Source organism: Lissotriton vulgaris, chromosome 1_1 (genome assembly GCF_964263255.1).
Source record: "Lissotriton vulgaris chromosome 1_1, aLisVul1.2, whole genome shotgun sequence".
Lineage (NCBI taxonomy): Eukaryota > Metazoa > Chordata > Amphibia > Caudata > Salamandridae > Lissotriton > Lissotriton vulgaris.
Window position 1 is genome coordinate 586,401,643 of NC_141685.1, and position 24,593 is coordinate 586,426,235.

Sequence of the window (24,593 nt, forward strand, 5' to 3'; positions counted from 1 at the left end):
TCTTCCTGCCTCTAGAGCTTGCCCTTTACACCCTATGTGCAAAGGCCACGATTTCCAAACACACGCCCAGGATGAACAACTTCTGTGCTGAGAATGATCATGTGGTTTCCTGTGGTTGCTGATTCATAGCAGCCGATTTTCCGACCTTGCTTCATTTGTTTTTGTTTTGCAGTTTGTTTGAGGCGCCAGAGTAAACCAAAGGAAGTCTGCCAATTTTTGAGGCCTCCGATTTGTTAAATAAATAACACGCTCAAACCGAATGTATTGGTTACAACATAGTTATTTTTTTTAAATTGCATTTAGCAGGTTGCCCTGAGCACACTGTGTTAAAATCACCCAGGCCTCGTTCCTCGTAGCGCTGTCACGCATTGAATAGCACGAATAAATGCCTGCAAACTAATAAAGAACACAAGCAAAAAAAATATGAAACCTGACAGTTTAATCGGATAAACACATTTATTAGGAAAGGTAACTTGGAACAAGGAATCTTACTGCGTTGCCTGCGTCAAAAGAAAAGGGCAGGAAGGCACTGTATCCATGAGATACTGTGCATTCCTGTCTTTTCCCCCAGCGCTGGTGCACAATCAGTCAGTCAATCATGGGTTTGTAAAGCGCAGCTATTCACCCGGGTGGGTTTCAAGGCGCTGGGGAGGAGGTTGAGGGGGGAGTGCAGGTCCAGGATGTTCAAGGAGATCCGTCAAAGAGCCAGTTCTTGAGGTCCTACGTGAACTTGGAGAGTTTTGGTGTTTGGCTGAGGTGGAGCGGGAGGGTGTGCCATGCCTGGGCCACGAGGAAGGAGAAGGAACGTCCTCCTGTTCTTGTCTCCTTGACGCGAGGCACTGTAGCAAGGGAGAGCTGGGCTGTTCAGAGGGATCTTTGGGGTGCTTGAAATGTGAGGCAGTGATTTATGTATGCAGGTCCGGTGCTGTGGAGGGCTTTGTGGGCGTGGGTGAGAAGCTTGAAGTTGATTCTCTGCTCGATGGGGAGCCAATGTAGTGTACGCAGGTGTTGGGTTATATGGCAGTGGCGCGGTAGGTTGAGGACTAGTCTGACGGAGGTGTTCTGAAAATTATGGAGTTTTCGGGTGAGGTTCTTGTTGATTCCGGCCTAGAGAATGTTGCCGTAGTCATGTATGCTGCTGATGATGGCATGGGTGACGGTCTTTCTGTGTTCGAGGGAGATCCATTTAAAGGTCTTTCGTAGGAGTCGGAGGGTGTGGAAACAGGAGGATGAGACAGTGTTGATTTGGCGGTCCATCTTGAGTTCGGAGTCCGGGATGATTTTGAGGTTGCGTGCGAGGTCCGTGTGGGTGGGTGGGTTCCTGGGGGCAGGGGGGCCACCAGGTGTCGTTCCAGGCATTGGGGTGTGGGCCCATGATGAGTACTTTGGTTTTATCTGTGTTGAGTTGTAGGCAACTGGTCTTTATCCACTTGGCAACTGCTTCCATTCCTTCTTGAAAGCTATGTTTGGATAAGTTGGGTTCATTGGATAGGAAAAGGATGAGTTGAGTGTTGTCTGCGTAGGATACAATGTTGAATCTGTGGGATGTGACGATTGGGGCAAGCGGGACCATGTAGATGTTGAACAGGGTGGGGCTGATGGAGGAACCTTGGGGAACTCCGCATGTGATCGGTGTGTGATCCAAGAGGGAGGGTGCGGTGCGTTCTATCGGAGAAGAAGGAGTGGATCCAGTTGAGGGCTTTGTCCTTGATCCCTGCATATTATTATTATTATTATTATGTTTCTTATATAGCGCCTGAATCGACCCCCGAAGGGGTATCTCCGCGCTTGCCTTGGGACCCGTCCTGGCTTTTCCCTGTGAGATAGCCCCTACAGGGCATCCCCAAGGTGAAAGCCAGGCATCCCGCCGCGGGGGGGCCGTTGTGGCGATTAAGCAAGCTTAATGCCCAGAGTTGCAGAGTGTGAACCCATGATTAGGTCAGGCACCGAAGCGAGAATTATCGAGTCCATGGACATTTGAGCTCAAGACCCTGCCGCGTCGGGAATTGAACCCTGGTCCCGGGTCTGACCTCTGCTTCAGGGTCTGCCTGCTCTAACCAGTGAGCCACACTTCTCCACCTGCATAGTAGAGTCTGCTTGATAGGGTGCGGTGCGAGACTGTGTCGAAGGCTGTGAAGAGATCCTGCACAATGGGCACCTTTGCACCAAGGAGCAAGTGTGTCTGCGTTGTAGGACACCTTCTTGCACAAAAACAATCATGGGAGGTGTTTCCTCTTTCTATGTGTGCTGAAGAACACAGGAGACATAGAAAGCGGAACAAGCATTGGAAATGCAATAGGGCTCGCATTTGTTGGAGTTGGAGCTGTTGGCGTTATAAATGCAATAGATATGCCCTCTCTACCTTAATAAAAAAAAGAACACCATTTGTTTTTATGTAGTACACCTGCAATGGTGCAGTAGCGCAGGGAGTGAAAATGGCAGTTCCAACGCCACGTAAAACGAGAAGTGTTGTGAGGGTGCAGTACCATAGGCTGTCACTAGGTGCCCCTTGGGACCTCTTTTAGGCACATATGTTGTCAGGCAAAACATCGTGTGATAATGGGCTGATTGTATTTTTTTCCTCCAGCCCATGGCTAGGTGTGCTATGTAAATAAAAGTAGTTTGTAAAGGAACAAAACAATTAGCAAACCAGCAGTGGCCTCATGAGTGGTGGAGGCCTGCCAGCAGTGTTGTAGAAGGGGTGTGAGGGAGGCATGGGGAGATTAAAGGATATGAAGCAAATGGAAGCATTGTTGTGGGAGGGACAATGGGGAGGCCCGGGAGATAAAGCAGTGCACGGTAATGATGAGATAGAAGTTTCACTACACAAGTAAACAGAACAATTAATAGTAAAGAGGCAGGCCAACTAAAAAAGAGTTCTATCTCAACCTGAATAGTAAGAACACATGTAAAAGGGGCAGTCCTCACGGGAGGATACAAAATTACAAAAGAAGGGACTACTAAGTGTATTCACCAATGAAATGCCAGCATTTTTAAAGGACAGCAACAGGAACCAATGACAAAATTTATGATTTTCAAGCCCATAGCCTAGCTACAGCATATCTCAAAGAGACAGTGCAAGCACTGCTTAGGCAAGACCTAAAAAACTACTAGAAATAAGGATATTTCTCCATGTTGCGCCTTCCTAACGCCACCCGTGGGGTAGCGTTATAATCTGACACATTGCCAGGTTTATGATTCTCGTAAATCTGGAAATACTTCAGATTCCATGGGAGTTGTGTGGGAACACCCACAGCAACACCCATGGAACGTCCCTTTCACGCAGTGTTCTGCATGAAAGGGGCACATATTTACAAGGCCATGTAAAGCCACATAAAGTGGCTTTGGCCTTGTGTGGCCTTGTAAATATGCTGCGACACATTGCACCTCTGGAGCGTCACAAAAGTGATGCTATGGCGGTGCAAAAGGGCTGCTAGGTTTCATAAATGAGGACCTTAGTTAATTGACAGACCACAGTTTTACAATGTGGAGACTGTGAGGTGTACCTTTGCCTGCAGTACTCATTGCCACTCCAATATATCATTGCCCTTCTTGTTGAAGTTTATTGCCTGGTGTTAGTTACACTTCCAGACACCTTTATGTATATGAGATTGACCTTCTGCAGTAAAAAAACTCCAACCAGAGGCTAACCATCCCATAGGGAGCTGAGCTCTGTGATGTTCAACATGTAGCTATGTTGAGGGTGTGCTTTAAGGTCCCTGCCATTCCTGTATATCACTACCAATGCAAGGTATTCCCCTCTTTGCATGACTGTCATTAGACGCCTAATGCTCCCTTAATCACAACAAACATCAGGAGCCGTATTATGCAATGCGCTGCATTTTCCTTGTTAACACCGGGCGCCCCTTTCAAAAGCTGCGCCCGGCTCTAACAAGGAGAGTGCCTCAAATATATTGAATGTGCTGCTTTCAGGGCAGCCGTGAAGTCGTGCCCCGGGGCAGCGCATTCAAGTGAAATACAGTGCAGTTTTGAAGCAGCTGCTCCGTGTTTCCCTGCCTCTTTACTATTAATTGTTTTGTTTACTTGTGTAGTGAAACTACTATCTCATCATTACCTTGCCCTGCTTTATCTCCTGGGCCTCCCCCTCGCCCCTCCAACAACGCTGCTTCTATTTAAATCATATCCCTTAATCTCCCCGTGCCTCCCTCACACCACTCCTACAACACTGCTGGCAGGCCTCCATGAGGCCACTGCTGTTTTGCTCGTTTTTTTTGTTACTTTACAAACTGCTTTTATTTACATAGCACACCTAGCCATGGGCTGGAGGAAAATCAAACAATCAACCCATTATCACAGGATGTTGAGCCTGACAACAGACATGCCTAAAAGAGGTCCCAATGGACACCTAGTGACAGCCTATGGTACTGCACTCTCACAACACTTCTCGTTTTAACGTGGCGTCGGAACTGCCATGTTCATTTCCTGCGCTACTGCACCATTGCAGGTGCACTACATAAAAACAAATGGTGTTCTTTTTTTATTAAGGTAGAAAGGTAATATCTATTGCATTTATAACGCCAATAGCTCCAACTCCATGTGGAAGCAAAGGAGTTAGGTCCTTGATGGGACTGAGGGAGGGGGGGGCTAGACCATGTAAACTGTCAAGAACAATAAAGATGCCCAGACCCTCTTATCTTGATATGGAGCTCAATCAATAGAAACCAAGTGCAACTTTATGAAACCTGGTAAGGTACTTTTATTTATACCTATTACTCTCGTCTTTTTGAATTATTTTTTTATAAGAACTTTTGTTTTTTGGCAAAAATAGATACTCATTAACACACTGTCCTACAATTAAACAATTTTTCCAAGTCATGTGGTAGGCTAGAACGTACCTGTGATCCGAACTGGATTCAGGTACACGTTTGTACAACCCACGAGATGTCCGTATATTTCTTTACATTCACGGCATTCTGCAAGTTAAAAACGGGTACCCGTGAGTTTACGAGGAATTATGTGTACTAACACCGTGATAACACTGGCTGGTTTTAAACGAGCTAACCTGAATGTGTGTACCTCCAGGGATCACTTGCTGTCTTCATTCAAAAGGCTCCCACGCACATAAATAGCAGAGAGCGGTTCGCCATCTTGGTCATTAAAAAGGGGTAGAGACTTCCTTGTCCATAGGCATTGTGGAGGTAACTTGTAAGGATGGGGTTCTTAAAACCTCATTGTACAAGAAAAAGACTGATAAGAATACCATCTTGCACCACAGGAGCTACCACCCCAGGAACTTAAAAGCCAACTTACCTTACGGGCAACTACTGCGGATACGCAGAAACTGCACTGAAATTAGAGACTATGACCATCATGCAGAGACATTTTGTCAGGAGATGATCCATAGAGGGTACCCAAAGAAACTCCTAAAACACTCCTACAAAAGAGCACGATACACTCCACGTGAATGCTTACTAGAGGCAAAGGAAAAGAAAGAACTCGACCGTCTGGTGTGTGTGACCACCTTCAGCCCTGACACACACAGAATGAGACAAACGATCTTGAAGAATTGGCATGTGTTAGAAGGATTGGAATGCCCGTTTCCTCGACCGATCTTGGTTACAAAAAGAATAGAAGCATTGGACAGCAAATCGTGAGAGCGAATCGGACACAGCCCAAACCTAAACATGACATTCTGAGCTGCTGGAATATGAAGCCGAACGAAGGCCATCATAGATGCGGCAATTGTGTGGCGTGCTCTAGCACAATTGAGGGGAAAGAATTTGAACACCAGGGAGTCAAGTGGAAACATACAGGGTTTTCCAACTGTAAGACCAAGAACGTTGTATACGTAATAATGTGCCAGTGCCATAAAATTTACATTGGCAAAACAAATCAACAAGTAAATCTACGCATCAGCCAGCATAGGTCCCCGGATCAAGAAGAAGATTCAAACTGCGCCTATGGTAGAGCACTTTATGGAAAAATCTCACTCTGAACATGAGTTCAAATGGACAGTACTCTTCACAATAAGCACAATGCAGCGCCCGACGGAGGTCGACAGGGTGTTACTTCAAAAAGAAGCCTACTTAATCTTGAAATTTAATAGTACATTGACAGGTTTGAATACCATGTCTGAACTATCTAGACTGTGATGGTCTTGTAATTTGCAGTGGCAATATAAAGCGTGATGTGTAAGATGATTCTTTGCCCCGGGTTCTAATATCAATAAAGGTGCTTGGTAATTATTTCTTCACCAGAGATGACATAGTGAGAGGAATAAATATCGGGTTTGAACTAATAGGGTCCATCCGTGCATAATAATGATTTGGGACTACATGTCCCACAATGCCTAGGGACAAGGAAGTCACTACCCCTTTTTAATGAACAAGATGGCAACCGCTCTCTGCTATTCATGTGAGTGGGAGCCTTTTTAATGAAGACAGCAAGTGATCCCTGGAGGTACACACATTCAGGTTAGTTTGTTTACAACCAGCAGTGTTATCACGGTGTTAGTACACATAATTCCTCGTAAACTCACGGGTACCCGTTTTTAACTTGCAGTGTGCCGTGAATTTAAAGAAATATACGGAGATCTTGTGGGTTGTACAAACGTGTACCTGAATCCAGTTCGGATCCCAGGTACGTTCTAGCCTACCACATGACTTGGTCACATATACCGACAACAAGCGCTGGACTCACCCGGCCGTTTGTCTGATGATTAGGTTGTGTTATTATTCTTTCAAATAGGTCTTCCCACCGAAACTTAGCGCCAGCACCAGCAGGAGATCGTATTTCTTCAGAAATACAGAAACAAGGTATGGGGCTCATTCAATCATGTCGGATAAACGCTTATGCCACATCTATATGGCCGTGCAACAATTTTAATTTCTGTTTGACTAGGTCGATTCATTTTATGACCACAACCTCCTCCCTTCACAAGGCGTCTGATGATGCGCAGTGAGGTAGGTGGATTCAAGGGATTTTTACCCAAACCACTTTACATTCTTCCAGCATAACGAGTGTAAAGTTTTGACATAACTTATGCTTCATCCATTTTAGATCTGAAGTTTGAAGCATCGTCCCCCAGGTTTACGTAACTAAATACGCACTGCCTGAAAGATACAGGTACTTTCCCTATCATTTTCACGAATATGAGATGGTATAAACTGAGGCAATCATTTTCCCAATATAACTTTATTATTTTTGTGTCCCACACAGACAAATAACAAAGCCCTGATGAGGGTTCGAAAACGTGCCATTCGAACCTGAAACGCGTCGGCACATCCACAAGAGCTAGTAGTATCATTGAGTGATTTACTAAGATTTATACACTTTGTCTTTGCTCTTGTTTGCACTTTGCTTTGTTTTGTCTACAAGTATGAATTCATTTTGAAAAAACTTATGAATTGTTTGTTTGTAATGTCTATTGTTCTGTGTTACTGCGATATCGTTTTAAATTTGTTTTTTTCCTTTGAAAAATTGTTTAATTGTAGAACAGTGTGTTAATGTGTATCTATTTTTGCCAAAAAATAAAAGTTCTTATAAAAAAATAATTCAAAAAGACGAGAGTAATAGGTATAAGTGGAGAAGTGTGGCTCAGGGGTTAGAGGCAGCAGACCCGGAAGCTGAGATCGGCCCTGGACCAGGGTTCAATTCCCCGCCTCGGCGGGTCTTGGGCTCAAAAATTCCACGGACTCGATAATTCTCGCTCCGGTGCCTTCTCGACTCACGGGTTCACACTCTGCGACTCTGGGCAATAGCTTGCTTAATCTCCTCGCGGCGGGATGCCTGACTTTCACCTTGTGGATACCCTGCCGGGGTTATCTCACCGGGTTCCCTAAGCAAGCGCCGGGAAACCCACTGCGGGTAGCTGTGCGCTATATAAGCTCAAATACATTTACATTACATTTACATAAATAAAAGTACCTTACCAGGTTTCATAAAGTTGCACTTGGTTTCTATTGATTGAGCTCTATATCAAGATAAGAGGGTCTGGGCATCTTTTTTGTTCTTGACAATAGCTCCAACTCCAACAAATAAAGTTGCACTTGGTTTCACTTGGTTTCTATTGATTGAGCTCTATATCATGATAAGAGGGTCTGGGCATCTTTTTTGTTCTTGACAATAGCTCCAACTCCAACAAATGCGAGCCCTATTGCATTTCCAATGCTTGTTCCTCTTTCTATGTGTGCTGTGTTCTTCAGCACACATAGAAAGAGGAAACACCTCTCATGATTGTTTTTGTGCAGGAAGGTGTCCTACAACGCAGACACGCTTGCTCCATGGTGCAAAGGTGCCTGCGTTGGCGTATGGCAGCCCATTGTGCAGGACCTCTTCACAGCCTTCAACACAGTCCCGCACCTCACCCTATCAAGCAGACTCTACGATGCAGGAATCAAGGACGAGGCCCTCGACTGGATCCACTCCTTCTTCTCCGGTAGAACGCACCCTCCCTCTTGGATCCCACATCGATCACCTGTGGAGTTCCACAAGGATCCTCCATCAGCCCCACCCTGTTCAACATCTACATGGCCGCGCTCGTCCCATCGTCACATCCCACAGACTCAAAATTGTATCCTACTCAGACGACACTCAACTCATCCTCTTCCTATCCAACAAACCCAACTTATCCAAACATAACTTTCAAGAAGGAATGTAAGCAGTTGCCAAGTGGATGAAGAACAGTTGCCTACAACTCAACAAAGATAAAACCAAAGTACTCATCATGGGCCCACACGCCAATGCCTGGACTGACACCTGGTGGCCCCCCTGCCCCCAGGAACCCAACCACCCACACGGACCACACACGCAACCTCAAAATCATCCCGGACTCCGAACTCAAGATGGTCCGCCAAATCAACACTGTCTTATCCTCCTGTTTCCACACCCTCCGACTCCTACCAAAGACCTTTAAATGGATCTCCCTCGAACACAGAAAGACCGTCACCCATGCCATCATCAGCAGCATACATGACTACAGCAACATTCTCTACGCCGGAATCAACAAGAACCTCACCCGTAAACTCCAGAATGTTCAGCCGCTCCACTGCCATATCACCCAACACCTGTGTACACTACATTGGCTCCCCATTGAGCAGAGAATCAACTTCAAGCTTATCACCCACGCCCACAAAGCCCTCCACAGCACCGGACCTGCATACATATATCACTGCCTCACATTTCACGCACCCCAAAGATCCCTCTGAACAGCCCAGCTCTCCCTTGCTACAGTGCCTCACTTCAAGGATACAAGAACAGGAGGACGTTCCTTCTCCTTCCTCGTGGCCCAGGCATGGAACACCCTCCCGCTCCACCTCAGCCAAACACCAAAACTCTCCAAATTCACATAGGACCTCAAGAACTGGCTCTTTGACAGATCTCCTTGAACATCCTGGACCTGCACTCCCCCCTCAACCTCCTCCCCAGCGCGGTGGATACGCACTGACTGAATGCAGTGGGAACGTTGTTTGGAATGTAAGGCTCAGTGATTAATATGTCCAGCAGTCACAATAGAATACCGCTCGCACCTCGCTGTATACTCTGTCTTGTTTAACTACAATTGCTCATTTGCACACTGCCTATTTTTAAACCATCTCCCCACTTACTTTGCCTCTTCCTGCACTTTCCGCCTGCACTCCGGTCCACCATGGGGCTCTCCCGATTGTTGTGGAGGGTGCAGGCTCACGCATGCAGGCAGTCTTTCCTCGCTGGCAGTTGGGGGCGGAGCACCGCAATTAGCGCTGTTTCTCTGCCTATATCTGTCAATATGCTTTTCCTTCGCGCTGTGGACACGCACTGACTGAATGCAGTGGGAACGTTGTTTGGAATGTAAGGCTCGGTGGTTAATATGCCCAGCAGTCACCATAGAATACTGCTCGCACCTCGCTGTATACTCTGTCTTTTTTAACTACAATTGCTCATTTGCACACAGCCTATTTTTAAACCATCTTTCCACTTACTTTGCCTCTTCCTGCACTTTCCGCCTGTACTCCGGTCCACCACGGGGCTCTCCCGATTGTTGTGGAGGGTGCAGGCTCACGCATGCAGGCAGTCTTTTCTCGCTGGCAGTTGGGGGCGGAGCACCCCGATTAGTGCCGTTTCTCTGCCTATACCCGGTAAATCGGGTATCTGGGAAGGCGGGAGGAGGAGTCGCTGCCATAATCAACAAAAACTTCAAATTTACCACCATGACCCCTCTCACACTTCCGGAGGCAGAGAACATGGTCATAAAACTAGACATGGATACAGGTTCCTTGGTGTTGGTCCTTATCTACCGCTCCCCTGAGGCAATGCCTACCTTTCCCACGTCCTTAAGTAAACACGCACGTTTATCACGCTAGTGATAAACTGCGCAAAGGTGCTCCTGGTTGGGGACCTGAATTATTGGTTCAACGACGTCTCAAGGGGTCCTCATGTAGCCGAACTATCCGAACTCCTATCCAATCTGAAGTTAGTCCAACATGTACACAATCCCACTCACGAAAAGGGACATATTTTGGATCACATCTAGACCCATAAAATCTCAATCTCCATACCACAAATCTCCCCTTGTATTTGGTCAGATCACCACCTGATACAATTCACAACTACTTCCAGTGGCTTCAAAAAGCCCACTCCATTGGTGGGGGGTGCAACTAGGAAATGGAATTCCTTAAACAAATCGGATTTCATTAAACTCTGGAGAACCTTACTAACTTCCACACCCCTCCATCTGAGGATTTAGTAGTGGTGTGTCGCTCTGTTAAATCAGGGTCCCCGTGGGACCCAGTGTCTCCCAAACGCCTGGCGGAAAGCCTTGAAGTTTTGGAACCTTATATGAGGCACGTCCTGGATATCTCCTTCAGTTCGGGGAAGCTGCCTGAGGGGTGGAAACAGGCGGTGGTGCTCCCGCTCCGGAAGAAACCCCACCTAGGCTTCGAGGTATTAGAGAATTTGAGGCCCATCTCCCTCCTGCCGTTTCTGTCCAAAGTGGCAGAAAAGGTGGTTAATACCCAAATCATGAAGCACGTGGAAGAGACGGGATTGCTCCACGCGACACAGTTTGGCTTCAGGCCACGCCATTCCACCGAGTCTGCCCTCCTTATGGCTACGGAACATCTGAGGGAGGGGGTGGATGCAGGCCAAACTATGGCTCTGATCTTGTTGGACCTCAGCGCGGCGTTCGACACTGTAGCTCATAACATCTTGCTACAGTGTATGAACAGAGGTGGCATCTCTGGCACCACGCTGAGATGGATCCAGGACTTCCTCATGGGGAGAAGCTTTCGAGTTAGGCAGGGAGACTGCTATTCAAAGGGGGTTCCCCTGGGCCAAGGCGTGCCGCAGGGTTCGTCATTCAGCCCGACCCTTTTTTATATGTATGTCGCGCCGGTTGCCTCGATTGTAGAGAGTCATGGTCTCCAATTGGTCTCGTATGCCGATGATACGCAGCTGGTGATCTCCCTATCGCACGCGCCCTGTCTTGCTGCCGATGGCTTCCGCTCGTGCATGAAAGATCTTGCCGAGTGGATGGCTATCAACTGTCTGAAGCTTAATGGCAGCAAGACAGAGGTGCTGGTGGTGGGGAGAGCCCAGTCTGCCTGGTCGTCGGCATGGTGGCCACCCTGTCTTGGACCAACCCCGACCCCCTGTCAAGAGGCACGCAATCTGGGGGTGTGGTTTGATGCGGATCTTACTTTTGGCCCCCAGATCAATCGGGTGGTAGGAGTCTGCTTCGGGATTTTGAAGAAGTTGAGAAAGGTCCTCGACCTACTCCCGATCAGTGCCCGTCAAACCCTGGTTCATGCCCTGGTGACAGCTAGGTTGGACTATGGGAACCTGCTGTACCTGGGGGCTCCGGAGAAAAGCATGGCACGCCTGCAAGTGCTGCAGAATGCGGCAGCTCGTTTGATTCTCAGGCTGCCCAAAAGGGCGCCTTCTAAGGCGGCCCTTCAGAAGCTACACTGGCTCCCCGTGAGGAGAAGAGTGGAGTACAAAGCCCTCTGCACCTGTCGTCGAATTTTGAATGGCAGGGCGCCCGACCCTCTGAATAAATTGATCGAAGTGTATCAACCAACACGTGCGCTTCGATCCGCAGGGGGCGGTCTCCTCAAGATCCCCAGAGTTAAGAAAGCCCGCATGGGAGGCAGGTCCTTCAGATGCTTAGCGGCCAATAACTGGAACAAACTTCCAGGGGACCTGCGCTTGGAGCCGGAGGAAGCCAGGTTCCGAGCGAGATTGAAAACATTCCTCTACACAAAATAACTGTCTGCTCTGTCTTTGTGATCCCTGCGCGCTGCCTCTTCCTCTTTTAGCGCGTGGACACGCCGGTGTGCGTAACGCAGCGCTCTACAAATGTCCCAATAATAATAATAATAATAATAACTCTGCACCCACCTTCTGTCGGGATGTGAACTCCATGGAGAGAAAAGTCACAGAGTGGCTATTATCAGCCAGCAATACTCACACCCCTATCGTCAAATTTTCCTGTGCCCACCACTCTGAGGCGCATAAATGGTTTACCATTGACCTTAAAAAACAAAGACTCGAGCTGCGCCAAATGTAGAGAAAATGGAGATTAAGATACTCAATCGAAGACAGGGAACAATTTCTCACCTCCCGTAGAGAATACAGAAAAGCCATCCTGACCACTAAAACGTCTTATTTCTCCACAAAATTACTTAATGCTCACAACAAATCCAAAGAAATTTTCAAAATCGTGAATGATTTATGTAACGACATTAGAACCTAGCCAATTCAGACCCCCACTCAAGAACTCTGCAATTCCTTAAACTGTTTCTTTCTGGATAAAATCTCTTCCATTATAGCTAGCCTCCCCAATACTACCAACTGGGAAACACTTGAAGATATCTCAAGAAATCATAGCATACTGGACACCCTCCAACCCATCTTTCCTAAAACACTATCAGAACTTATGATCTGTGTCAAATCAGGATCACCTGATGACTGCTGTCCTCCGCACGTTTCAAAAGAGATATTAACCGCCCTGCCTCAGAGCGTGCCTCCTTTTCTCAATGAATCCCTCGCCCAGGGCAAGGTCCCTAGCACCTTCAAGCATGCAACGGTAGTCCCCTTATAAAAAAAAACAGGGGCGGACCCCAGCAACCCTGTCAACTACCGCTTTATCTCCTTTCTCCCCTTTCTGGCAAAAATACTAGAGGCCCATGTAGCCAGCAGCTGTGTGTCTAGATTCATTGAATGCTCTGGCTATTTAGAGCCAAACCAAGCTGGTTTCCGTCCGGGACATTCTACGGAGGCGGTGATCCTGGCAGTCCTGGACACCCTTAGAGCAAATGTAGAAGGGGAAGACCATCAAGCTCTGGTGCTCCTGGATTTGTCAGCAGCGTTCAACACGGTAGACCATACCATCTTGTTGAACCGTGTCGAGCAAGCAGGCCTGCGTTGCCCCACACTTGTATGGATCGAATCCTTCCTTGACTACCGCACTCAAGCAGTCAGGCTTGGGAATTTCACTGCCCCCAAGCTTACCTCCACATGTGGGGTCCCACAGGGTTCCTCTCTGTCCCCGCTGCTCTTCAATCTATATTTTGAGACCGCTGATTCACTCACTAAAAAACAGAAACATCACTGTCTTCAACTACGGAGACGATCTTCAGATCGTATTCCCTCTTGGCTCCCCCAATGCTGTAAACGAGTTCCAATCTACCATGCTTCACATCCAACGTTGGATGGACGTGAACCACCTGAAACTCAACCCGGGCAAGACAGAGCTGGTCCTGCCTGGGAATAGCAAGAATAGCTGGGGCACGCATTTCTGGCCGACAGAACTCGGACCTCCCCCCACCACTTCTCCCTCCGTGAAAAGCCTAGGGGTCACCATCAATGCTGACCTCTCGCTTCGTGGACAGGTGGGCGCCGGGATTTCCTCCAGTGTCCACCAACTACGGAAAATTAGGAAAATCGCACACCTGCTGACTTATTCAGCTTTAATTCAGGTAGTGCCTGCACTAATACCCTCACGGCTCGACTTTTCAAATTCTATCTACCTTGGTCTACCTATCCGTCTGCAAAAAAGACTTCAAATGATCCCGAATCAGGCAGCAAGACTGATTCATAAACAACGCAATTGGTTATCAGCCAGACCTGGTCTGGCACAACTCCACTGGCTCCCGATAGCCCAACGAGTAGCCTTCAAGACCGGCTGCTTAGCCTTCAAGGCTCTACACGGCAAAAGCCCCAGATTCATCAGCAGCATGATCACCAAATATACTCCACCGCATAGTGTCCGCTCAGCCCATCACTTCCTGCTCACCAATTCGTCCTTCAGACGGAAATGTCAGGGAGGCTGCCGCTTCTCTCACCTGGCCCCCAGACTTTTGAACTCCCTTCCCTTGGCACTCAGAAGCTGTAATAACCTATACAGTTTCAGAAAGGCTTTAAAAACATGGCTATTCGAGCAAGCCTATGCCTAGTAACTCGGCTGCAAAAGTCTCCAGTATCCAGCTCCATGAAACCTAAGGGTGTACGCGCGCTTTACAAGTGCTTATTAACATAACATAACATCTGTCAATGTGCTTCCCATCGCGCAGCGGACACGCGCAGTGGGCGCGCTGCTGGCCACCAAAGGCAGACAAAAGGCAAGCCCGTCTGAGCCCGTCCGCGGCCGACCAGGGCCAGGGGGCATGCACCATGTCCGTGCTTCTCTTTGCTACTCTTCAATGGAGCTTAAATCCCTTCAGGGAGTATGGCCCATCTACCCAGATACCGGCAGAACACTAAATACTCTTGAGATTCTGTCCCAAAAAAATACTACTTACTGCACCACCCCCACCTTCCTGCCTGCACGCTCCCCACTAGCCCAAGGGTTACCCTCCCTAAAACTTCACCTCCCTCCACGAGGCTCACTCAAGACCATCTGTCTATATGGTATCTCAACACCCGCTCTATGATCAAGAACCAACTAGAGTTCTTCTATTTTCTTGACTCCATCAAGCCAGACATACTGCTCTTTGTGGAAACATGGCTAACAACCGAATCCACTCCGGACATTCTGGCCGCTATCCCAGACAACTACTATGTACTCCAGGCCAATGGGCCTGAGGGCAAGGAGGGGGGGGTGGGTTGCGGCTATTATTTCCCAATCTCATGAATTCACTTCCCTTACCACCTCAAAAATCCCCTCTGTTGATATCCTTTTGTTTAAGCTTGAATCCAAAGGTTCTCCTTTTACATGTGTCCTATTATACAGACCTCCTTCCTACATGCCTAATTTCCTCCAACTATTCGACACCCTGGCAGCAGAGCTGGCGATCAATCATGCCAGAATCTTGATCATAGGGGAATTTAATTACTGGCCACACGACCCGCGTGAAAGCCCCTGTTCGAAAGATTTCTCTGATTTACTAAATGGCATGAACTTCACCCAGCATATCAAAGTAGCCCCCCATATAAAGGGACAAACCCTTGACCAGGTCTGGACTTCTAACCTCGACATCACCGACCTCCAGATCTCTCCCTGTACCTGGTCTGACCACTTTTTTATTGCCTTCTCCATTCCCATCTCCTCTATCACTAAAGCCCCCACCCCTGATCCTCCCTTGACCAGGAACTGGAGTCAGGTCAATATACCAACTCTTTGTACATTTCTATCCACCTCTATGCCTTGCACTTCTCAGCCCACCAAACCCCGGGTCTCACCACACACTCAGGCTGAAGACCTCAACGCCTGGTTGGTCCTGGCAAGAGACAGGTTCGCTCCCCTGAAAAAACTCAAAAAGAAGAGGCCCCACGACGCCCAGCATTGGTTCTATAAGGACCTCAAGGATAGGAAACTTGCCTTGCGCCAAACCGAGCACAATTGGAGACTCAATTATTGTCCCCTTAAAAAATCAATTTTTATCTTAGCCTTAAAAAACGACAAAACTGCCATTCTTACAGCTAAAACTGAATACTTCTCCTCAAAGATCTTGGAATCTACAAGTAAAGTCAAAGACATCTTCTCCATTGTGGACGAACTTGTGAAACCCAACCGTGTCACTGTCAAACCCTTGCCATCACAATCCCTCTGTTATTCTCTTAACACTTACTTTATCGATAAAATCCCCAAGGTCGCCTCTTAATCTGTTCCTGGTTACGCTCCCTGTAACCCCTCCCTCATCGCTCACTTCCCTTTGATCACTCAGGAGGTTTTCTTCTCCATCCTCAAAAAAGTTCGCTCTAGCTCTCCTCGGGACATTATGTCCCTGCTAGTGCATTCTATGCACAACTTGATAGAGATTGTATGAGCACTTCTTGCCTCAGAACAATTCTCACTAGTACTGTCAGTTTTCAGGGTCAATTTGGGGAATCAGTATACATTAGTGTTATCTCAATCCAAACAGTCTTGTTGGCTAGATATTTTAGTCAAGTTAAGTAAGGCAGGCCATCCATTAGTGCCGCTTAGAGATGGCACTACCTGTCTTCTGCAGAGGCATCAGCTTCAGACCAATAAGGCATTCATTTAAATTGGCCAAATTAATCTAAAAATGTAGCAAAGTTATCAAAACTTGAATAATTATTTGTACCTCATTACATAGACCATTGCGAGCCAATATTGGCCAAATTATTCATGAAGTAGCCTGCCTTTGCTTGATCAGTGTGCAAATGGGTAAACCTTAAAACCCAATCATGAGAGCATCTAAAAACTCCTTCACCTTTAGATCAATTGCATTAAACTTGAGGTTCGTCTACTCTACAAAAATAGATTGAAAAGTGACTGTATGGATAAGAAGAGCAACATTCCTATTTAGCAGCTCCAAGAGAGACCTGAACTTCTTTGGTTTAGAAACCTGTCAATGGCTGGACATGTTGGGTAGATTCTTCACATTTCTGAATAAAGGGAGATCATTTCAAAATCAGGCTGTCAGCCAAATAAAACTGAGCTAAGAGCACCTTAAGGGAAAAGCTACAACCCTACACATTTATTTTGGATGCTAGGGCATGAAACAGGACATTTTCTTTCTTTTATTCTTTCTTGTTACAGTATTAGTTCTAGACTTCCAGGTGTCGGACTGTCAACTAAAGTAACTGATATGAGTCTTGACCTCTATACTTTTATGTATTGCACTGGAACTGCAAATTAGGAACTACCAAGGGCTTTGTAAATAGCAATAAACATTGGGAGAGCATGGGCGGAAATACAGATCAAAGCATCTGATGGACGAGTATCCATGGAGCAAATGCTTCTTATGTGATGTAGACTAAGAAACAGGTTATTCGACCAAGGTGGCTCTGCTGTCCTGGTATTAGTTAATCTCTCTGCTTCGTTTGACATAGTCTCATATGCCTTCCTATTTAATTGTGTTTGAAAATGGATTTTGACTCTATGCCCTTAGCAGGCTAATGTCTTACCTATGCACTTAGTCTCAATCTAACCTGTTTAATGCCTTTTACTCAACTGAGACACCCAATAAATGCAGAGTTCTACAGGGGTCCTCATTGAGTTCCATGTAATTTAACATTTATATTGCCACCCTCTTAGCACTAATAAGATCCTTTTGTTTCAATATCATGCTCTAAGAAGATGATACTCAAATTGTGATCACCTTTGCGGACAACTAACCTTAAGCCATGCACAATTTTGTGCCTTTAGACCAGCAATAGCATCCTGGATGAAAGCCAAATGTCTAAAACTCAATAGTGATAAAACAGATGTTCTCCTATTTGCAGGCAATCTTCAACATTGTTGAATTTGAAGTGGCCCACGAAACTAGCCACTAGTCCCTCCAGACCAACCATGCTAAAATCCTCAGTGTATTCTTCAACTGCAATTTTTCCATTGACACTCAGATCAATCTGATGCATTGCGCTGCTCAACACGTTAAGGAAGGTTATTTCCCTGCTGTGGGAATCCACTCGTAAAAGGATTATGCGGTCTCTCGTTATCTCTTGCTCAAACTATAGAAACTCCTTTAATCTAGGTCTCCCAGAAAGTTTTCCTAGCTGCCTACAAGTGTTCTAAAATGTCATGGCTCAGGAAATCTTAAAACTGCCACTCTATGTCCTCCGACTCTAAGAGCTGCACTGGCTCCCTGTCTGAAAGTGTTCTATGTTCAAAGCATTATGTATATCACACACAGCTTGTTACAAGTGAAGAACCACCTATCTCACACATATAGTGGTAAAATATCTTCCCACCCGGGTTCTACGATTGACTAATGCAAACTTCCAGCTATTTCCTTTGGTTAACAGAACTAGGATGGGCAGCCAATCCTTCTCTTTTTTATCTACCAAATTGTGGTAACTTTATCCACCAGTATCAGACAGACAACATTCTTAACTGCCTTCAGAAAAAAAATAAAATGTGGCTCATTCAGTTGACCTAATCTTCTGGTCAGTGGTGTCCTAAATCCCTTAAAGCCACAAAGTCCTTTTCTGGGTAAGAGTGTGCTTTATAAATCTTCTAATAATAACAATTTTGTCTCTGGTATTGCAGTTGCAGATCTACATCTCGTTCATTGTGATGTCCGGTTTGTTTTGTTATAAGAGGCAACGAGAAGTCACTGTTGGAATATAAATAATGCACCTTGTATTCTGCAAGATTCGTACACTAAGCTGAAAAAGGATTCTCAAGGATTGCATAGTCAGAATGCAAAAGTCAATAGAGCGGAACCTTAATTGAGAGGTGCAACAGTGTCAAAGTGCCTTTGTTCTGGAACTGTCACCCCTGTGACTGTGTGTCCCTTTGTTGTATGGCGTTTTAGATTCCAAAAGAATTTTCCTGATTCATGCCCTTATATAGGTACAATTCACGTTGCCCTTATAGAGGCATAGAAATCAAGCCCTTATTTAGGCATAGCCCATTCTACCCAAATACAGGCATGGTTACTTCCATCCGTTCACCAAACGTCGCAACGATTTCTTGGAAAACCAGCTTAAGCGGTTAGGGACTGCCCCTTGCTTGAATATTGATTTCTGCAAGAACTCAGTTACTTTACAATGAACAACTATTCCCTAGGGGTTCATTCATGATATTCATATGCCCGACTCTACGCCAAACATGGCATTCCTAAACACCTTCAAGGTATAAATATACCTTCACATGCTATAGCAAAGCACGGTTGTTCGGTGCAGTTCGTTGACCTACTTGACTAACGCAGCTCGCTACAGCAAGTGCCGAAGAAGGCCGACTTTCCAGCTGACTCACTGATCAGGAAGCTGCCCTCCTCTGCCGAGAAATCAAGCTCCAGTGTTTCTTACTCCCCTTGCGGGGTGTTGGGAAATCTAGTCCCGAGACAGAGATGCCAAACCTCCTTCATTCTAAGGTATGGAGCTGATTAGAACCTGAAGAAATCTTTGGGAAATGAATGGTAAAACTAAACTTATGCTAAAGACCATACTTACTTCTTGCCTCGTACTAGACTTAGGTTAGGTACGTTGGGGTAGGCATATTTTAGAAGCACCAGTTGAGTATTTTAGTTTGTGTTATTTATGTATGTATTTTTATATGGCTTAGAAACCATACAATGCTCTTACAGTAATATTTCATATTACTGTTTACTTTGTACACATTATACTTTGCATTCTGCCTAACTATTGTAGCAGTTCACCTCTCTTGCATGAGAAAGAAGACTGTTCAATAAACCTTTTATTGAAAATGGCAATCTCACTATTTCAGTCAACAAAATGGCCAAAGAAGTACTTCCCGGGCCAGTGGAGCTGCGGCTGATCCAGCCGTTTAAGCTTTAGACTATTCAGGTTTCCAAGAAACCGACAATGATGCTATAATCATTTCTCAAAATTTAAGGAGAGCCATCACTATATGTTATGTTATGTTATTTTATTTTGTAATACGCACAGCTACCCAACAAGGGTTTCCCAGGGCAGGCCATAACAGAAGCTAGAAGAATATTGGAATTAGCAATGTAGGTTAAAAAAACAGGTTTTTAATTGTTTCCGAAAGACGGGAAACAGCTTCTCCCTCCTCATCGCATCAGGTAAGGAAATCCATAAGGTTGGCCCAAGAAGAGAAAAGGAGCGACCTCCCATTCTCAACAGTTTAAACCTTGGGATTTCAAACAGTTCTCCTGATGACGAACGCAGCAGGCGACAGGGGTGATACTCATGAACCAGTTCTTGTAAATATTTGGGGGCAGAGCCAATCTTTATTCTGAACATATAGCATAAGGCTTTAAATTATATACGTTTTATAGACTATAAAGCGTATAAAAAATGGCCTAAAATCAACAGGTGCTGGGGGAGTTTTTGTGATAGAGGCACATGAATATCCCCAGACAGAGGTATTTTACTCATGGATAATCTTCCCTGAAGCAGATCCAAGAACAAATGGGTTTCACTTCTACAAGGAAGATGAACCACCAACGGATTACATTCCCTTCGAGGACATTGAAATTCCACTAACATACCAGGAGCATGCGCTCTGGTTTAAAGGCGCCCTAAAACATATAAATCACATTACCAGGCTCGGTCCACTAGGTAGACCCGGAGCAATATGGCCGGTCTTAGCAAGCTATACACCACATCCTGAAATGACAGATGTGGCACTATTAGCTCAACTGAAAGAGCTAATACAAATCTATAGAAAATTGGTTCAATATGCCATGCAGACTTGTACAGTCCAACCTGCAATAATAATTCCACATCTTCCCCCTCACCAGTGGAATACAAATAAAATTACACCACAGACTTTACATTCAGTCGTTGGTAAATTACCCGCAAAATGGGAACAAATTCCATTCTGGATAGCTCAAAAAAATCACTCAAAAGTAGTATTTCCTAATACTACGCCTCATGAGAAACACAGAATTTTAACAATCTGTTTACCAATGGGGATCACACCACATCTGGAGGACTGTGACACTTGGGGTACAGTCTTTGCTGCAATCTACACTAAAACACACAGTGTTCTGTCTATGGCGGTAATACCAGATGTTCTGAAACAGATTAAAAATTAATACGGGGCAGAGACTGCTTTAAATCTAGGTATGAAATTACTGAAAGGTTTCAAACAGGTCTCAACAACAATATTAGCTAATATTAAAGGTGAATCAGCATCCGTGGCGATCTGCCAAAAGTTAAGAGAATTTGATGTAACTGAGCAACCATAAGAAGTGGCCAGAATAATTGAAATACTATGAAGAATTAGGCAGAGACAGTTTGGGTGGGAAACCAGTGAAACCACAACTATCGGAAAGTCCTGAAAAGGTCATTACTAAAAACACTCCTACTCCTTCTACAAAGAAGTGGGAAAACACTAAACAAACTTCTAAAGACAACGTTCTCATTCCAGAGGTAGGTCTCCTCAAAAGGAGCCCTCTGAAAGGAGGTATAAACTCAGGAATAGGGATAATTTGAAAAAACCTGATAGATATCAAGATACTGATACACCTTCCTCTCGTACCTTTCAGACTTCGTCACTGAAATCCGAAAGAAGAGGTCGGTCAGAACACAAGGAAGAACGTGTGAAGTCCGAAGACGATCAACGCGTTCAAAAAAGCAAGAAACCTCAATTCACCAAGAAGAAGGTAGCAGGTCTAAAAATCAGACATGCCGAGGATCTTGAGGACACAACTCAAGAACGGGGAATGGGCTCAGACAATGTTGGACAGTGCAGCAGAAGTCACCATTGCTCGCAACAACTTGAAGGATCATTTGGAGACAGTGGACTTGAATGAATTCATTCAAGTTGAAATTGCAGATACCAGGGTTAGTTCTCCACATTAGTTATATGAAGTAACACTCAGGATGGAGGGATACATACCAAGAAAAGTGAGAGCACTCTTTTGGGAGCGACTTTCTAAGGGTTATGACATTCTTCTAGCTGAACAAGACTGGCCACCAGAATTTGTCACTGAATGCCCACATGGTGAAGACATCATTATGCCAGCCTTCTCCAACCACATTCCAATTCCTTTAAAATACACCTATGCCAGGAAATGGGCAGTTGCCCAAGCTCCTGCATTGTATAAAAATCAGGTAGGATGGGATGAGAATTCTCCTCACCATAAGATCCAGTTAAAAAATCAACCAACTGCACAAAGGCAGTATCCAGTTAAGCAAGGAGCTAAAAAACTGGTCAGGGAGACATTAGATCAGCTTGAATATCAAGGGGTGATTGAAACATGCACCTCGTCCATGAACAATCCTTTGTTTCCTGTCTCCAAAACCAGACAATATATATTGTCTAGTATTGGATTACAGACACTTAAATTCTTACTGCAAAATTTTGCAGAACAAAATGCACACCGTGCAGCATTGATGAATAACATTGTGCATAAAAAATATAAAACCACATTAAATATTTCTAATGGTTTCTTCTGTCATAACATTGCACCAGAAAGTAGGTATTTAATCGCTTTCTCAATTATGGGGACACAGAGTCACTCATGTCGTCTCCCTCAGGGATTCAAGAATAGTTCTGGGTTATTTTCAGCAAGGGTAACAGAGTTACTACGAATTTATGATGATGAAGCATTGTCATATGTGGATGATATCTATCTGACAGACGATGACTTGGATAGACACTTGAACCGGGTGAATACAATTATATTGGGATTCACAGCCGAAGGGTATGAATTCAATTATAAGAAATTGAGAATTGCCCACCTCAATGTCCTTTTCCTAGGATATGAATTATCAAGTGAAGGCAAAAGCCAGGCAGCAAACTTTCTAGAAAAGTGTGCGCTGCTCCAACCTCCAAAAACACTGAAAAACTCACAGTAGATTCTAGGTTTTCTAAATTTTGAAAGAACATGCATTCTAAATGACGGCGAAAAGGTTAAACCTCTCAACAGTTAAAACAGTTAATTGGACCCAAAAACACACTGAAATTTTGCGTTCATTCCAAACAGACATGTTAGCAACAAAGCATTTGCAAACACACGTAAACATAAGCAACTTAGTGATCCAAATCATTGCAGGACAATACAGATTCACGTACTTAACTTTAAACGAAGGTGAGAAAGTACCAACAGCTTACAAATCACACTTGTACACTCAAGCAGAAATGAAATTCACTTTAAGAAAAAACAATTCTGACAGCGGTTCAAAATGCAGTAGCAAAATAGAGAGCCCTCGCACAGGCTAAGCGCATTATGGTCGTTACACCTGTACCCACCTTAGAGGTAGTCACAAAAGCGAGCATTCCTAATTCTAAAGCCTTACATCCAAGATAAAAATAATGGGTTAATTCTCTTGCTGCAACAGACTTTGAATACGTTTTTGACCCATATTTGAAAACACAAGCATTTCTACAATACGAACAAGAATGTCCTCTGCCAACTGAAATTCTGCCTCTAGAACAGTATGAATGTATACTTTATACTGACGGATCAGGTCAACCCGCTACGGGGGGGGGGTAAACAATTAGCATGGGCGGATTTCGCGGATCCACGATCTGGGAATTTGCGGTATTGCGGATTCGCAGATCCGCAAAGTCCGCAAATTTGCGGATTCGGCTGATTTTTTTAATGGGGGGTCTTCTGTGTGAGTTCAAGTGCCTCTTGTGTGTATAAATGGTCAGAGACCGATCAGAGCAGCAGATGAAGAGAAAGAAGCTCCTGGTCACAGGAACAGCACGAGGATTGCGCTCGTGAATGTCAAGGATACAAAGGCCTCTATCCAGCATCACAGCTGATTTTCGACTGTAGATTTGGGAAGAAGGCACAACTGTCCAGCCTCGACGACGCTCACAATTGTTTGTGGGCTAATGAATGAGTCACTGAATTTGAGCTTCAACCTGTTCCAGCGACCATGTGTGTGTTACTATGCAATCGCCCCGAAGGGCGCAGGGGTCCCTTGAGTGAGCTGTCCATCATAGTGGGTAAATGGCGGGAAGACGGTGCACACCGCGAGTGTGTGAGCGGGGCCAAACGGGCGGGGCTTCCATGCGAGTTCACATGCCTCTTGTTTGTATAAAAGGTCAGAGACCGATCAGAGCAGCAGATCAAGAGAAAGAAGCTCCTGGTCACAGGAACAGCACGAGGATTGCGCTCGTGAAAGTCAAGGATGCAAAGGCCTCTGTCCAGCATTACAGCTGATTTTCGACGGTAGATTTGGGAAGAAGGCACACCTGCCCAGCCTCGACGATGCTCACGATTGTTTTTGGGCTGATGAATGAGTCACTGAATTTGAGCTTCAACTAGTTCCAGCGACCATGTGTGTGTTACTATGCAATCGCACCGATGTGCGCAGGGGTCCCTTGAGTGACCTGTCCATCCATCATCTTCCTGTAACTATTTTTGGATGGATGCTAGGGCATGAAACAGGGACATTTTCTTTCTTTTATTCTTTCTTGTTACAGTATTAGTTCTAGACTTCCAGGTGTCGGACTGTCAACTGAAGTAACTGATCTGAGTCTTGACCTCTATACTTTGATGTATTGCACTGGAACTGCAAATTAGGAACTACCAAGGGCTTTGTAAATAGCAATAAACATTGGGAGAGCAAGGACAGAAATACAGATCAAAGCATCTGATGGACGAGTATAAATGGAGCAAATGCTTCTTATGTGATGTAGACTAAGAAACAGGTTATTCGACCAAGGTGGCTCTGCTGTCCTGGTATTAGTTAATCTCTCTGCTTCGTTTGACATAGTCTCATATGCCTTCCTTTTTAATTGTGTTTGAAAATGGATTTTGACTCTATGCCCTTAGCAGGCTAATGTCTTGCCTATG

The 24,593-nt window shown here is 45.3% G+C and overlaps 1 protein-coding gene across 1 annotated transcript in view; it reads left to right on the plus strand.

Annotated features, from left to right (window-relative positions):
* Window positions 1-24,593, plus strand: part of LOC147747514 (spermatogenesis-associated protein 1-like) — a 496,200-nt gene that overhangs the window by 404,130 nt on the left and 67,477 nt on the right. The gene's annotated exons all lie outside the window — the stretch shown is intronic.